The sequence below is a fragment of the Electrona antarctica genome (genome assembly GCF_951216825.1).
Source record: "Electrona antarctica genome assembly, chromosome: 21".
In the NCBI taxonomy this organism is placed as follows: domain Eukaryota; kingdom Metazoa; phylum Chordata; class Actinopteri; order Myctophiformes; family Myctophidae; genus Electrona; species Electrona antarctica.
In genome coordinates this window covers 19,348,032-19,365,046 of record NC_136802.1, presented here as the reverse complement: position 1 = coordinate 19,365,046, position 17,015 = coordinate 19,348,032, and the positions used below count along the sequence as shown (strand labels likewise).

At 42.4% G+C, this 17,015-nt stretch overlaps 1 protein-coding gene across 1 annotated transcript in view; it reads right to left on the bottom strand.

The window, feature by feature from the left end:
• The window catches only part of LOC306913598 (phosphatidylinositol-binding clathrin assembly protein), a 155,533-nt gene extending 138,550 nt beyond the window's left edge, over window positions 1–16,983 (bottom strand). Inside the window, exon 1 of the mRNA XM_079490360.1 lies at window positions 16,524–16,983. The gene's annotated coding sequence lies outside the window, so the exon portion shown is untranslated. The remainder of the gene's footprint in view (window positions 1–16,523) is intronic.
• Window positions 16,984–17,015: the final 32 nt, after the last annotated feature.

Here is a 17,015-nt window from a genome sequence, read left to right as displayed (position 1 = left end):
ATGTATGTCAACCTCTTGAACTCTATTCCCTTGTGAAATAATTTGTGCATTCAAAGATAGAGCGAGAGAGAGACAGTGTGCGCGTGTGTGCGTACTGCGTATATGTGCGTGCATGCATGTGCTGTTTTCTGAGCGGAACCAGTTTGTTCCCACCAGGGTGGAAGATAAACAGCTTATTTTTCATGTGTTTACCACCACACAGAGGTTGGTGAATTCATGGAATTCGACAGTCACATTCAATATTTGTTTTTTAGAAAGAAAAACAGCATTCGGGACAGTGGTTACCTGCCAGGCTGGCTGATAGAGTAAACAAACAAAGTAGCCACATGCTGCCAAAAGGCATAGACATCTGGTGGGTAGTCCTACCTACAGCCTTTAAAGTGCTTCCAAAGAAGATGTCTTAAAGGGGTAGCTTACACAAAACAGGGGTGGCTGTGGCTTAGGAGGTAGAGCAGGTTGTCCAATTATCCGTGGGTCAGCGGTTCGAATCCCGGCTCCTCCTGTCCACATGTCGAAGTGTCCATGGACAAGACATGAACCCCACACAAAATAAACACTGTTGGAGCAAAGACTGTGTGCGGACTACTCCTTCTCTGACTGAACCCCACATTGCCTCCAGAATCCAGATAAGTCGGTCGATGTAAGCTTGCCACCATTGGTGTGTGAATGGGGAAAGTGAGGACGCTGGCGTTGTCTGTTCGCCGCTTCACCTCCCACTCTATGAATGAATGGAATTGGAAAAGCGCTATAAAAATGCAATCCATTAAAACATTACTTCCCCGTGAAAACTTTGAATTCATGGAAATTGTGTTTGTTTTGTCGCATCCCTTAACAAATAATTTGATGACCAATAAAGTATTGGCTCGGGAATGCGAGAAAACTAAAAGAGCTCCATGAATTCATGGTTTCATGGGGTGTGTAGTGTAGCCTACTGTGCAATTGATAGGAAATAAGTAATTTTTGGGGGGGAGAACTATATAGGCCTACTACTTTAATTAAAGCACTAAACCTTTTGAATTTCAAGGACCCCCAGTTTTGATATGCACTCTACTATATAGACTATATATACTAGGCCACGTACGGACCCCCGTTTGACAATATGTTTTTATGTCTGGGATCGCCATCTGCACTGCAAAACCCTCAGTGTACTGTTAATGTAACTCTGAGTGAAATTTACTGTAATCATTTGTATACTCTCTGAGTTACAGACCTATGGATGTAAGGGTCCATTTGGACCCCTGGTCCCCAGACATGATGTCGGATGAACTGGTGTCATAGTAGTACTATACATGCGATTGGAGAATAGACAGGACAAATGGAACGTTATGTGACACAGGTCTTTTGACAAATTCAAACAAAAGGCAGTTTACAGCAGAGCAGAAAATACAAATTCTCGACCACAAAACACAGGTTAACTGTAACAAAAACACAGAGGGAATCATATTTTACTTAACATTAGTTGGAGGCATTCCTGCATGTATCATGCCATATGAGGACTCACCCTGGGGACCATGCCAGCCCGTTTCTGCTGACTGGCACATTGTTCCTTTTCCATTGTTCTGGGAACACCTGGGCTATTTGCATAAGGACAGGAGTTACTTGGTACAGAAGCTGACCACTATAGGTGACAGTTCGGGTTTTCAGACACATGCAGCAGCAGAGAGCTGTTAGCTTTAATGCCGTTTGTCTTTGTCACTGTCTCCCCTTCTGTCACGTCTGTCATTGGCAACCAAGGGTAAAGCCTCATTTACATGGCCTTGCCAAAAATAAATATTTTGGAAATTTCCACCGGGGGAAAAAGTCGACAGGGTCGTACAACGAGGTATAAATTAAGTTGAACTTATCAGCTGCTTCCTCAGTGTATTCAAAGGACTGTGTGTGTGACGTGTGTGTGTGTGTGTGTGTGTGTGTGTGTGTGTGTGTGTGTGTGTGTGTGTGTGTGTGTGTGTGCGTGCGTGCGTGTGTGCGTGCGTGCGTGCATGCGTGAAAACAAAGAAATGAAGAAGCAGCCACAGTAAATGGAAGTGGTTACGAGCAATGCTGAACAGTTCCTCTTCTTCTCTTATCTCTGTCACAAGCAACAGTGGCACGGCAGTGCTCTTTTAAATTGATAGGCCATTGTATCAGTCACGCCCAGGCACACACTGTTTACATTACATTATTGTAACATAAGAGCTATTTATCGCAACACTATAAGGCATAACATTTTGGAGTGAAGTCGCTCTCCATAAATCCACACGCACAGCTTTAAAATGGTCAACGGCAACATTTCCTTTATTGAAATGAATGTGACTGCAACACACTTGAAATGTTAGTGCCACACACCAGTGAGTGCAATTTCCATTTGAGTGAGTGCTTTGCCTTCTGGATACTGAATGGAGGCATGATTTTGTCGCCACCTTCAGGCAGACAGAGGGGACTCCGTATATATATTTCCATGGCAACTGGATGCGAGAGAACCCGTAGCCCCTGGCAACTGAACTCTCAGATGGAATCTGTCTTTCCTACGAGACCTTGGGCAGAATCTGTCAATCATGCAGGTATAAGCTGCCCCAGGGTGGAAAGAATATAGAAAAGGCAAGGAGGCAAAAATGGCCTCTGAAATGAAAGAGTAAATCCCCCTGAGATGCTCAGATGGGCATTTTCACATGGAATGGTTCTCTAGCAGGCTATTTACTTGGGAGCCCGTGGCATGACAACAGGTGTGGACTACTAAATATCCGAGTTAGTGTGCAGTTGCTATACTGCTTATCCGTCTTATCTATCTCTGAATGTGTAAGAGTAGACGGGTCCAATTTGAATAATAATCAAGGGAATCAATGAAGGCAGCGCTTCCTTGAAATGAAAGAATATATTTACTGAAGTACTTAGGTCCACTTGTCGAAACTGGTATCAACAGTGGCACATCTTCAAATGAAAAGGTGGAGCAAATAGGCTATATGCAGAACATACATAAAGATGGAGTGCTGTGATTTTTTTCCACCCTAAAACATGATCATCAGATCATCATTGTTATATAAGGAGGTGTGTACAGTATTTGTTAAAATGTTGTTTTTATGTGGGCACGCCCACCAGTTCATTAAGTATGCCTGGTTTGCCTGGTGGGTGGTGATCCATCTGAACTAAGCTGCACCCACAGCTGTAGTTGTATGATAAAGGTGGAGGGGTTAGGGGAGGGGCTGATAGTGTGATGTCACTATATTACTGTTTATTTCATTGGCCCGTTTGACTGTCAAGGGTTCAGCCTCCAGGAAGAAACCCTGAATACAAAGTTAATACACCATTGCACATAAAAACGACTCCAGGGTGTCTAATGAAGTACTGTCACCAGGCTCATATACATGAAAAACTGGAAAAATACCACAATTTTGGCACTCCCTCTTTAAGAAATATTTCTCATCAAAATATACTAGGCCTGGGCCGTGGCTCAGCGGTCCAGGCACCTTGGCTGATAATCCAGTCTGTCAGTGTGCCGCGGGTTTGACAGCCTTTACTGCATGTCACCCCCCATCTCTCTCCCCAGTTCCTGTCAGCCTACTGTCTGTCCCTCCAAAAAAATAAAGGCGAAAGCCACAAAAAAAATAATCTAAAGAAGTACAGCAATACATCAATTTGAGGTACAAGGAAAAACACATTTCAATCTATACAGGTCTGCCTCAGGCAGTGTTAATTATTTCATTGAAAGGATGCTCTCCCTTTGTTTATTCATCACCACTCTGTCAGTTATTGAGCCCCTGACCCCTCCGAGTTTAAATTATTAACTATTCTCAGAGAGACAAGATAAAACAAGAGGAAGCGAGAAAGGTTGCGTAGTCTCCTAGCTCCATGTTTGGTTCAATACCTATATCAGCCAATTGTCTGATACTTTAGTGCTTGGCTGAAATCACCCATTACATCAAATATCTACAGAAATAGTATAACATTAAAATTGACAGAGGCAAGAATCTCAGAGGCATTTTGGGGGAAAAGTCCCTTTGGGGGAAAAGTCCCAAAAGTCCCTTTGGGGGAAAAGTCCCAAAAGTCCCTTTGGGGGAAAAGTCCCTTTGGGGGAAATGTCCCAAAAGTCCTGTTGGGGGAAAAGTCCCTTTGGGGGAAAGTCCTGTTGGGGAAAAAGTCCCTTTGGGGAAAAAGTCCATTTGGGAAAAAAATCCCTTTGGGGAAAAAGTCCCAAAAGTCCCTTTGGGGAAAAAGTCCCAAAAGTCCCTTTGGGGGAAAAGTCCCAAAAGTCCCTTTGGGGGAAAAGTCCCGTTGGGGAAAAAGTCCCTTTGGGGGAAAAGTAAAGTCCCTTTGGGGGAAAAGTCCCTTTGGGGCAAAAGTCCCTTTGGGGGAAAAGTCCCAAAAGTCCCTTTGTGGGAAAAGTCCCGTTGGGGAAAAAGTCCCAAAAGTCCCTTTGGGGGAAAAGTCCATTTGGGAAAAAAGTCCCTTTGGGGAAAAAGTCCCAAAAGTCCCTTTGGGGGAAAAGTCCCAAAAGTCCCTTTGGGGGAAAAGTCCCGTTGGGGAAAAAGTCCCTTTGGGGGAAAAGTAAAGTCCCTTTGGGGGAAAAGTCCCTTTGGGGCAAAAGTCCCTTTGGGGGAAAAGTCCCAAAAGTCCCTTTGTGGGAAAAGTCCCGTTGGGGAAAAAGTCCCAAAAGTCCCTTTGGGGGAAAAGTCCCGTTGGGGAAAAAGTCCCTTTGGGGGAAAAGTCCCAAAAGTCCCTTTGGGGGAAAAGTCCCGTTGGGGAAAAAGTCCCTTTGGGGGAAAAGTAAAGTCCCTTTGGGGGAAAAGTCCCTTTGGGGCAAAAGTCCCCTTGGGGGAAAAGTCCCTTTGGGGGAAAAGTCCCAAAAGTCCCTTTGGGGGAAAAGTCCCTTTGGGGGAAAAGTCCAAAAAGTCCCTTTGTGGGAAAAGTCCCGTTGGGGAAAAAGTCCCTTTGGGGGAAAAGTAAAGTCCCTTTGGGGGAAAAGTCCCTTTGGGGGAAAAGTCCCAAAAGTCCCTTTGGGGGAAAAGTCCCTTTGGGGGAAAAGTCCCTTTGGGGGAAAAGTCCCAAAAGTCAGTGTGCGTGTGTGGATGGCTGAATGGAAATGTCCCAAAAGTCCTGTTGGGGGAAAAGTCCCTTTGGGGGAAAAGTCCCAAAAGTCCCTTTGGGGGAAAAGTCCTGTTGGGGGAAAAGTCCTGTTGGGGGAAAAGTCCTGTTGGGGAAAAAGTCCCTTTGGGGAAAAAGTCCATTTGGGAAAAAAGTCCCAAAAGTCCCTTTGGGGAAAAAGTCCCTTTGGGGGAAAAGTCCCAAAAGTCCCTTTGGGGGAAAAGTCCCTTTGGGGAAAAAGTCCCTTTGGGGGAAAAGTCCCTTTGGGGGAAAAGTCCCTTTGGGGGAAAAGTCCCTTTGGGGAAAAAGTCCCAAAAGTCCCTTTGGGGGAAAAGTCCCTTTGGGGGAAAAGTCCCTTTGGGGAAAAAGTCCCAAAAGTCCCTTTGGGGGAAAAGTCCCTTTGGGGGAAAAGTCCCTTTGGGGAAAAAGTCCCTTTGGGGGAAAGTCCCTTTGGGGGAAAAGTCCGGAATTCAGAATTTAGTAAAAGTCCGGAATTCAGAATTTACTTCTACTTCTTTACTACTAAAAGTACAAATGTATTGGTATCAAAATGTACTTTAAGAACCAGAAGTAGCAAGTACTCATTATGCAGAATGTCCCATTTCACACATTTGCGGGTGAATGTGTATACTTTGTACGCAGGTACGCAACATGGGCCCGCGTGTGTATAATATTAAATGCTGCTGCCGCAAAACAAAACATCCTTGTGTGCCTTTTAAAAAGTTCTGAAGAGCAAAAAAAAACATCTGAAGTTCAAGTTGTTGAGACGTGAACTCTACACACTTTATTTTGCTCCCATTCAGATTCTGAATGTGATATAGTGCAGATGACTCTGTTCTATTATTCAATACTGATTTTGTTATTCCGACGTACCAATAGACCGGCATACGTGTCCGGTTAAAACCCCCAAGACTCACCCGTGGCTTCCGCGTACGGTTAGGGTTAGGCGGTGCCTTGCATAGTTTCTTCCACCACCAGCTGTGTGTGTATGTGTGTGCGTGCGTATGCATGTGCGCGTGTGCGTGTGTGAGACAGTGTGCGTGTGTGGATGGCTGAATGGAGAATGCAATGCGCTTTGGATAAAGGTGCTTTATAAATGCAACATGTACCATTTGTCTATACACTGTAGTGTAGAGTGTAGACAAACAGACAAATGGTAAATGTTGCAACATTGTTGCATGTTGCATTCAGACGGATGGTCTGTAGACTCTACAGACCATCCGTGTGTCAGACACATGCACTGTGTGCACATCACGTGGCAGGGAAGGCTAATTCCCTGCCATGCTTTTATCTAAATTAGCCTTACAGCTGTTAGACACAGATATTTTCAATACTATATGTACAACTTCAACAACCAGATGTTTTGAATGTGTAATTCATGTTCATTTGCATACAGCACGTTAGGAAATGGTTTGGAGTGTTTTTGACACAAACAAGTATAGCGAGTGCACAAACACGTGAGCGCAGTGTGCACTTAGGCCTACTCAGACATCACATCACAAGTAAGCACATGCAGACGCTATCTGAATAGAAAACAAAGAAAATGTGTTATTCATAGGCTAACACTATACTTTTGCACAGGCATTTCCAGATGTTTCATGATGTTATTTCCATGTTTGTGTTGTTATTTGCTGTCCTGTTCTGAGACCGATTCATTGTATGGGCGATTTTTTTTGGCAGATGTAAACCTGGATTACAGTCAGTATTTCTGTACTGTACTATTTTTCGTTGATTTTACTCTCTGTGTGTAAAGCACTTTGTGAGTTTTCTCTGTGAAAAGTGCTATATAAATTAAAATGACTTACTTAATAATGGGCGGTAACAATGGGTAGAGTTAACTACCTGATACATTTTCAAAATGACTCCTCAAACATTGACTGGGAGTGAGACTGAGGTTCTCGTAATATTCCCCCAGGACAGTGCGGCTCAAGGAGCACCAGGGTTCCTTGAGGGGGTTCCAAATGGACCCTTACCTGTCTGTAACTCTTGGGGGAGGGAACAAATGGAACCCGTAAGGGCACACTCTCAGGACTCATTCACACGTATCAAAGACCAATCACCAACCACCAGCATTAGTGTTTGATACGTGTGAATGAGACCTCAGGCCTCATTCACACTCGTTTTTTTGGGCCACCACAATGCTTTTCCAATGGGAGTCACATGGTTTGATCAAACATTTGGGTTTGATTGCTGATTGCTGGTGGTGTTCTGTCCCTCCCCCCTCATCAAACACAAATGTTTGGTCAAACCATGTGACTCCCATTGGAAAAGCATTGTGGTGGCCTAAAAAAAATAACGACCAAACATTTGTTTGATCTGTGTTTGATACGTGTGAATGAGGCCTCAGAGTGGCAGGGGTCCTTGAAATGAAAGATGTTTGACAACCACTGCTCCAGGATATTGGTTTCTCCAATGGTACTCTGAACACTTTTCGTTTTGACGTTGATGCAGAGGCAGGCACTCTACAAAATGATAGCCTAATGCTTAAAGCCGCAATCCGGAACTTTGTTTTTGGTGAATAAGTATGGTAGAGTTGATGAAATAACTAGTGTACCTGCAGTGGTTGGACTCGGAGATGGCCTCTCATCTCTTATCTTATAGGCTATTGATAAATATATAAAGCCTGTTTTTTGTTAGATTGCAGGTAGATGTTTTGTCTCCCATGCAGGATATCCAGATTTGCACATGGTTAAAACATATGGATTGCTGCTTTAACGGTGATAACTAATTGCTTTTACCCTATCACCTACAAGGGTCCGTCTCCCTCTGTAAATGTTGATTAACCTTACCCTGTTGTTAATTGGTTTGCTTGGCAAAGCAAAATTAAAGTCCAATCTCCATGCTTGCTTGGCAAAGCAAACCAATCATGGAGATTGGACTTTAATTGTTCCATTTCCTTTGTTGGTTCAGATGTGTGATGGAGGCCGGATGACCCGAAACGGCAAAACATAGTATCAATTAAATTGCGTTGCAATGTGAAAACAGTGTACTGGACTACTCTTCTTTAACCCATTCAAACTGGGACGTGTTTTAGGGCGTCCTTGACATGAAAATGTGTGATAACTACTGATTTAGAAGTCTGAATGGCTAGAGGGGCTGTTTGGGAATCAGATGGTCACTCGTCTCACCCAGTTATATTTTTTAAGATTTTATATTTTCATTTATAGGCCAGTTCGACTGACAGGAAATGGGGACAGAGAGATAGGGAGTGACACGCAGCATGCACAGGTCCTCGGGATCGGGATTCGAACCCGTGACACGCTCCCATGCTGCATTGCAGACTAGGTGCCCGGATCGCTATATGCCAGCGGCATGGGCCTCGTCTCGCCCAGGTTGACACTTCTCAGAGCGAGACACATAAAAGTCAGGGTCCTAACGGCTCCCCTTCTGAGTAATATAACCATCTGTTGGGTGAATAGTATTAGTGTATACACTGTAACAGTAGATATAAGTCCCCATGGGGACCAGTAGGCCTACTGTATCACTCACGTTTCCTTTCCCAAAATGTTAGGCCTATCTGTTCTGCACCTGTCCAGAGAAAGTCTGTACATATACTATTTTCTCCAGTAAAGCCTGTACGACTAAAAAAGACATTACACAAAAAACATTCACAACCCCAACACGACTCAACCATAACATAATGGTCTCTTTTTGTTTTGCAACAGAAACAGAGTGGAAGTCATAGAAGAGACTCTTTCCTTGTCAAACCGCTTATCCCACGGTATATTTCATCCTAAAAGGGAGCTATAAATGATGTGCAGCCGTCAACTATTCTCGGTTCTGCAGCGCTGTCCATTTATTTGATCCTTTTAACCGAGATAGTCTTTCTCACTGTCAGCCTCCAATGACTCGTGCCGTGTCCCTTTTTATTGGGAATTTAATTGGACGTTTCCACATTGGCAGTAATTTACATGGAAATGTCACCGGGTGGTGCTCAGGTTGGGAGAATTAATTATTATGACAGTAATGAATTTCTCATAAGCACAAGTTTTTAAACGCACAATTAATACAGAGGTGAAACTCATAGGATGATGGGTGATGACATGGTGGCACGGAGAGATGGCTGCTTTTGTGTGAGCTCCTGCTCTTCATTTTGCAGTTCTTTACTTTGGAAAAACAATCTCTGCCATGGTGACTGGGGGCAGGGTTTATGCCTGGGGTATACAAAGAAAGATGTCTGCCGAGCAAAACTAAGGTAGAATAAACTTGTATGTTTTGACATGGTACAGTAGGATATGACATTTTTCTGAGTCCGTTATCTCTGCGTGTTCGCTGCAGGTTAGCCTTTAATACATTTTAGGCGTATAAACATGCAGGATGTGAAACTGATTCACCGCAACAAAACATCTTCATTCAAATGCTGAACACATGCTGAACTGAAAGCATGCTGAACATGCCCTCTGTTACCTGGCCCAGCTGGTCTGCCTTCTCCTATCATGTGATGTGTGAAACTGTTTCGCATTTATGTTTTCTCAATAGTAGCCTACTCTCCCTGGGTGGCAATGGTATGCATGCAGAGATAATGTATCTGTGTACAACATTCATTTGCAGACCTAATCAATAACATATAATCAGGGGAAGGTGTGTAAACAATTACACACTTGAGCATGGATTCTTATGGTCAGATAATGCGACATGACAGCATTTTACCCTAAATTATATTCCTTGCACCATGTCAAGCACTGGTCCAAGTGGAAGAGTATAACGTATAGTATAACGTATAACGGTCTCTGCCTGGCATTCCTGAATGTAATCTCAGTAAACTATGCCTAAGCGACTAAACCTAACCTTATTCTTAACCTTATCCTCACGGTCCCTATTCCTATAAACCTTAACCTCAGTAAAATATGCCTAATCCTAACCTTATCTTCATCTGGAACGCCCTACCAACAGTCATTAAGACATGTGAATCCCTTGACTCCTTCAAAACCGCTCTAAAAGGGCACCTACGGACGGCTGCAATTCGAAACTGGCCCCCGTAATACCTGAATCCCCCACCCACCCCTTTTCCCCTCACTGTATATGTTTTTTTTCCCCATTTTACCTCCTATGAGGATTTCCTGTTTTAGTGCGATGCCCGGTGTCAAGTCGGTCGGACCCACGGTTGTCCAGAACCGCCACAAAAGTCCTCTCTGCCCAGACTCTGGACAGGGCCCCTGCCCAGGCTCCATATATGGAGCTGGCCTGTTCTGACATCACAACACTCCATATTTGGGCATGCCTGACACAGAACTCCATATGGGAATAACGGGACACAGAGAGACAGATACAGAAGTCTCCATATATGGGAAAAAAGGGACACAGTGTGTAGGGGGTCATCATGATTTTGAATCCATTCCAAGCATTAGTTTCGCACAAAAAACACTCCTTGGGCTAAATGACAAATGACAAATGTGATGAGGTCAGCACAAATGTGATGAGGAATTCTCCTTTCATTTGTCAATGGTAAATGTGTTCAAAAAAGCTGTAGGAGGGGCTAGCACCCCTCAACAAAAAAAAACATGGCCCACTCAGATATTAGGAGGGCAGAATGAGTCAACAGAACCAAGGATGGGTGTTTTTGATTAATTTCTCATGGTTAAAATGTTGAGTTTGAAGTTTTATGAATAGATGAGTTTTGGATTCATCAAGGTTGAAATGCATTATTATTTGAGTACCACAGACTAAAAACAGTCTAAATCCAAATTTCATTCTGACCCCTCCACGAAAAGGTCTTGTTGTCCTGAACCCTTATCTATAATTTATACATTATGGATCAATAGTGTGGACTTAGACTGTTTCTCGTCTGTGGCATTCATTTGTTCCCAGTCGTTTCATTATTATAATAAATGTACTTAATTATTCTAAAATGTACATGGCCTGATGACACTTTCTCCAGGAATACACAATGGTGTACATTTTTATTATCAAGAAAACCTTCCACTCCATATTTATTCCAGTGGTGCACCACTTGTATAACTCCACCCTCTTGTGTCTATAAGAAGAATGACACTGGTACTGTGAGTACCTGCTCCACAGCAGCACACCACAAGAAATACTTGATACGACAATACATATTATTTCGGACACTAGTGTGTTCCATACAACTATGATAGTCTTGCATAAACATCTTGTCAAAATGTACACAGTTTGAACTTCTTCGGTACTGCTAGATTCTATCCCCCAATATTGCACTATTGCACCATAGGCATTAGCATTTATCATAAAAAATGTCTTACCTCTTTCAGTTGTCTGATTATCTTTAGGAGTATACTGGCAGTATAGTACCAGTGGCCACATGCAAATAACCTGGCTAATGTCGACAAGACATTAGCCAGGTTATTCTCCTGGCACCATTGTGACAGGTTCTCTCTCCTTTAGGCTGTCTCATTGCTGACTGTGACCTGTCCTAGACCATATCTACAGGTATATCTTCAAAGTCCCCCCCCCCCCCCCCCCCGCCGGCTCAGATCAGCCAAAACGGGGAGGCTGGCAGAACTCTCAATAAAACAGCTGGCCAAAACTAGGCAAAAACTAAAGCATTTCAGATGACTAAAATATGACTAAAACTAAATTAAATTGTATTAAAATAATATATAATATAATATATATATATATATATATATATATATATATATATATATATGACAAAATGTGCAAATCAACACTACTTGGAACACATTAGTGACTCCTGTGCTGAGAGTCAGGCAAAATGAACACATCATGTGACTCCTGTGCTGAGAGTCAAGCAAAATGTTGCCAACTTGAATATCTCACCTCCTGTACACCTGTGGTCACAATAAAGTTAAACGTGATGAATCTGTTTAATTGTGTGAAACAGCTAGGGCCCTAAGTGTTTTGGCATGTATTCTTAGCAGAGGAGCAGCTTGTGATTTGGAGCTGTGACTGTGATTACATATTATGCCCATCCCTCCTGTTAGACATAATGACGTTCAAAAAACAGGAGTTAGGCCTACCAACTGAATCCTTACTGTTCAGAAAATAGAAAATGCCCTATACCAAAAGATTGATTAGGTGTAAGTCGGACCATTTTTTCCCTCCAAGGATATAGCTCGGCCCAAGCGGCGGTGAGAACAGCCGGTATACAATGACCTTGAACTATTATGGACATCCCCTATTGATGTTCTTTAAGAAAGAGAGAGAGATGGTGAGAGGTCAAGCACGTTAATCTATAATGAACATATTCATAATAACATCTATCAAACAATACATAACAAAGGAGTCATACAAGCAGACAGGACTGCCAGAGGGTGAGATGGAGTCTGAATTACTAAGGTGTAAAAGAGAGGTGCAAAACTGACAGTGTCATTAATTTTACATTACCCTGGGTTCATGAATGACAGAAAAGGGGCGGTGAGAAAATGTGTGTGTGCAACATGCATACTTATGTGGTCACTGACTCTGAGCTAACACTACACCTTCCAATGTAGCAGCTGCCATCTTCATGATGAATCTATATAGCTACCGGTAAAACATTTAAGATAATTCATTATTGAAACTGGGCATAGCATAAACACTTTTATATACAATTCACTCACATATGTCAGAGACAGAGAGAGAGATAGTTAGTTGTCCAACATTTACCCTATAGGTTCACATGAATGAGAGTTGTATCCACAATGTTACTTGTGGCAAAACCGAAAAAGGAACAGATACAATTTACATGATCACCCTTCATAAATCTGTGTGTATGTGTATGTGTCTGTGTGTGTGTGCGTGCGTGCGGCCCGCGTGCGTGCATGCGTGCGTGTGTGTGTGTGCAAGAGCGAGAGGGAGTACATACTGCACTCTCACTCACTACACCAGTTGTTTTCAACCCATTTCATATCAAGGTCCATTATTTATTCTACGTAGACCACCCTTTGATTAGATTTAGCCTCTCAGACCCAACACTTGGAATATGTTGCTGTTGTTGGATGAGATTTTGTCCACAATTCCATGCTGTATTGATGTTGGTACAATAGGAGAGATAACAGGTAAATGTTGATCAAAATAACAAGTCTTCTACATTCTCTAATTGTGTAGACTTCTAGGAAATTAAGTAATGCAGATGTTTAACAATAATTTAACTCTTGAGAGCATAAAATTACATTTTACAGTCTTGAGAGTGTAAAATGAAATCAAATGGACCATTATGATGGGCATTTGGTTACCAACTCTCCATCATTTAGCTGGGGAGTGGGAACCACCTAGAACCCCCTCAAGGACCACTGGTGGTCCCCGGAACACTGGTTGAAAACCACTGCACTGTGACTACAGTACAGACACATACGAACCCTGCTGCACAAGCCTCACACATATTTTTTAATGGTAGCCAAGCTGCACCACTCAGTCTGCTCTTTGGAGAGAATCAGAGGCCATTTCGCCCCCTAGTGGTTTAAACCTGCCTCATGGACATGTTTGTTACAATGAGATTAGGTTTTTGATGAGATTTGATTACACAGTGAAAGCACAAGCAGCAGGCAAACAATTATAATCAAAATAAAATCATGATAATGTAGGCGCTAGGGTGCTTGGGTGGCTTAAAGGGTAAGACCACTTTTGTAGAGGTTTGGGTTGTGTAGTTACCTTGCCATGATGTAACTCCAAATGTGGACAAGAAATCAAAAATAATTTCTCCAGTGATTAGAAATTGATAATTCAAAATATGCTCCTCATTGACTTACATTGTACGCTGAAACAGCTCTCAAAGTCACTCTTTTAGTACGTAAACAAACACAAACAAAGTTGTTTCAGACAATATGGAGCAACACCAAAACTCATGTGGTTTAATTTTTTCATAAAAATGTTAACTTCCTGTTGATTTGTCCATTTTTATTCAGAAGAAAACCCGGACTGGATCCATGGATCCGGATCCAGATCTTCATATAGTAAAATCAACAGGAAGTTACCATTTTTATGAAGAAATAAAACCACATGAGTTTTGGTGTTGCTCTATATTGTCTGAAACAACTTTGTTTGTGTTTGTTTACGTACTAAAAGAGTGACTTTGAGAGCTGTTTCAGCGTACAATGTAAGTCAATGAGGAGCATATTTTGAATTATCAATTTCTAATCACTGGAGAAATTATTTTTGATTTCTTGTCCACATTTGGAGTTACATCATGGCAAGGTAACTACACAACCCAAACCTCTACAAAAGTGGTCTTACCCTTTAAGTTAGTGGTAAAGTACCTGCACGCGTGCAGAGGTTGTGGGTGTCATTAATTTTATAAATTAATGACACCAACAATGATAAAATGTGTGTGCAACGTGCATACATACAACGTGCATATCATGACATGTGGTCATGATAAATCTATAAACATTTAAGAGAATTTATTATTGAAACTGCGTAGTCTAACATTTGAGAATACAATGCGCTCAGACGCAGTGGTGTAAAGTAACCTAGTACATTTATACTCAAGTATTATTTGTACATGAGTACAATTCTGAGTTTTTTTTCTACTTTCGTTAGTATGTACAATTTCCTGAATTTTTACTTCTACTCCACTGCAAATATTGTACTTTTTACTCCTTATTTGAAAACTTAGTGCAAACAGGTTGGAATGGGTGGAGAAAAGTGTCAGGTGTGATGTGTGATAGGAAAGTATCAGCAAGAATGAAAGAGAAGGTGTACAAAACGGTGGTGAGACCAGCTATGTTGTATGGTTTAGAGACACTGAGGAGAAGACTTCTCTCTCTCTGGGAGATAGGATCACGAGTACATCAGAGAGACAGCGCATGCCAGGTGTTTTAGAGATAAAGCCAGAGAGGCCAGACTGAGATGGTTTGGACATATACAGAGGAGGGATAGTGAGTATATTGGTAGAAGGATGTTTGAGGTTGGAACTGCCAGGCAGGAGGCCTAGAGGAAGACCAACGAGAAGATGTATGGATGTAGTGAAAGAGGACATGAAGTTAGTTGGTGTGAGAGAAGGAGGCAGAGGACAGGGTGAGATGGAGGCAGATCATTCGCTGTGGCGATCCCTGGAGGGAAAAGCCAAAAAGAGTTACTATATCTTGCAGATTTAGATTATTATCACAAAACATACATGAACCACAGTGAAGCCCTACTGTATATATTTAGGCCACGATGCGACGCATTGTGATGACATTGTGGTGACAGCAATGACTTGAATGGCACGCGTAAAAAAACAGTGTGCAGGGCTTCAAAGACACATGTAATTGATTGTGTTTTTACACAACATATGAAGCCTGCATTGTAACTTAATAACCCTTTCACTTTGTAAACATTTAGTGGGTATGAAGCAAAGTAAACCAAAATCGGCAACACCGAAAATAACTTTATTTGGAACTTTTCTTTTAAATGATGCCAGACTGTTGAAGAGTAATATGTATTACATTTTATCAGTTGAAAAAACCAAGCTAATTAAAACAGCATGTTAATAGGCTAATTAAGAATACTCATTATACTTATTTTACACTTAATAATGTAATAAACAGTTTATCAGTTAAAACATCTTATAAAATATCAATAATACTGAGTGAATGCATTTACATTGTATTAAATCATGCCAGCTGCTGTTTAAGAAATAAGTACACTTGTTTATATCTAAATACACACAGAAGAATAATGGTTCTTAAATGGTTCGTTATGTAAGGGATAATATCTGCCTAGGTGGTCATTGTCGGGAGATAATTCACCGACACGCAGCGGAGGTGGTTAATCACCGATTTAGCTCTTTAGAGTTGAAGATCTAACTAGATAAAGTGCCCCTCTGGGCACAGGTTTCCACCAGGGCAGGTCAGGTTGTGGCCTCCTGGTGGTGCTATAATAGGCCAATGTGAACAGGGTGCCATTTCTTCTTACGCCTTGTGTTTTGCAAAAGTCCACTTGTTGGTGGCGCTATAACAGGCCAATGTGAAAAGGGTGGGATATATAATATATTCCTCAGCCTAGTAGGAACGTCTGTGAAAGATTTCACGTAAATTGCATGCTTTGGTTACCAACTCTCCATCATTTAGCTGTGGACCACCTGGAACCCCCTCATGGACCACTGGTGGTCCCCCGACCACTGGTTGAAAACCACTGCTTTAAGGCAAACACATCCCTGCAACTGCGGGTCTTACAACCCTCGACCGGCTACTGCCGTTTTCTCTCACACAAATTCAAAGCAGCTAGAAGCTAGAAGCTGCTGCTAGAAGCTGCTAGAAGCTGCTGCTGATTGGCCAGGCCGTTTTGTGGCCGGGCATCAAGTCTGCCTGAGAGTTCCCAGATGGGAGCAGGAGGGGGGAACCCAGTGTACTCTCTGCTGCCCCATCTGGCGGAGTCAGGTTAAGTGCACGGCAGACCCTCTTCAACTAATGAACTCAAATGTTTATAAGAATTGGCACGGCGGCCAAACATTTGCAAGTACAAGCACTAATTAAGGGCATGATATAGGCAGGCTAAGTGAAGTTCAGTTTGGGCAGCTGTTGTTGATGATTTGAGCCAGCATGAGACATATACAATTAACTACTCACCTAATGCCGCACAGGTTCCATGTTTAACGTACTTCCAAAGTGTGTACATTGTTTAAGTCACAGATATGCACGGTTTTCATATCGTAAATATATGAACTTTGGCTAAAGGCTTGTGTTTAATCCACGTGGGTTCTTGTTTACCACTTGGTACTTAGTAGGACTGTCATGACAGCGTGTGGCTACAACCGAAACTGACTTCCTCTTCCTCTTCAAAATAAGAGTCATTTGTCGATTAGTCAACACTAGTTTTATTTCTAAGTTAGTCTACTTACAGGACGTAGATAGACATTTGTAGCACCCTGAGATAATGCTTTGAATGGGCCTCCTGCCTGCTGCTCCTGCTCGTATACCAAGAGGCAGGGCTTGCAAAAGAGCGACCAACTAAAGGTCTGTGATTGCAGTGTGATCGTGATCACCTGATAGGTGGAAGGCCAGGACGCTGGAATCCCAGAACCCTGGAGTGGAGTCCCAGACCCCTGCAGTGGCGTGCAC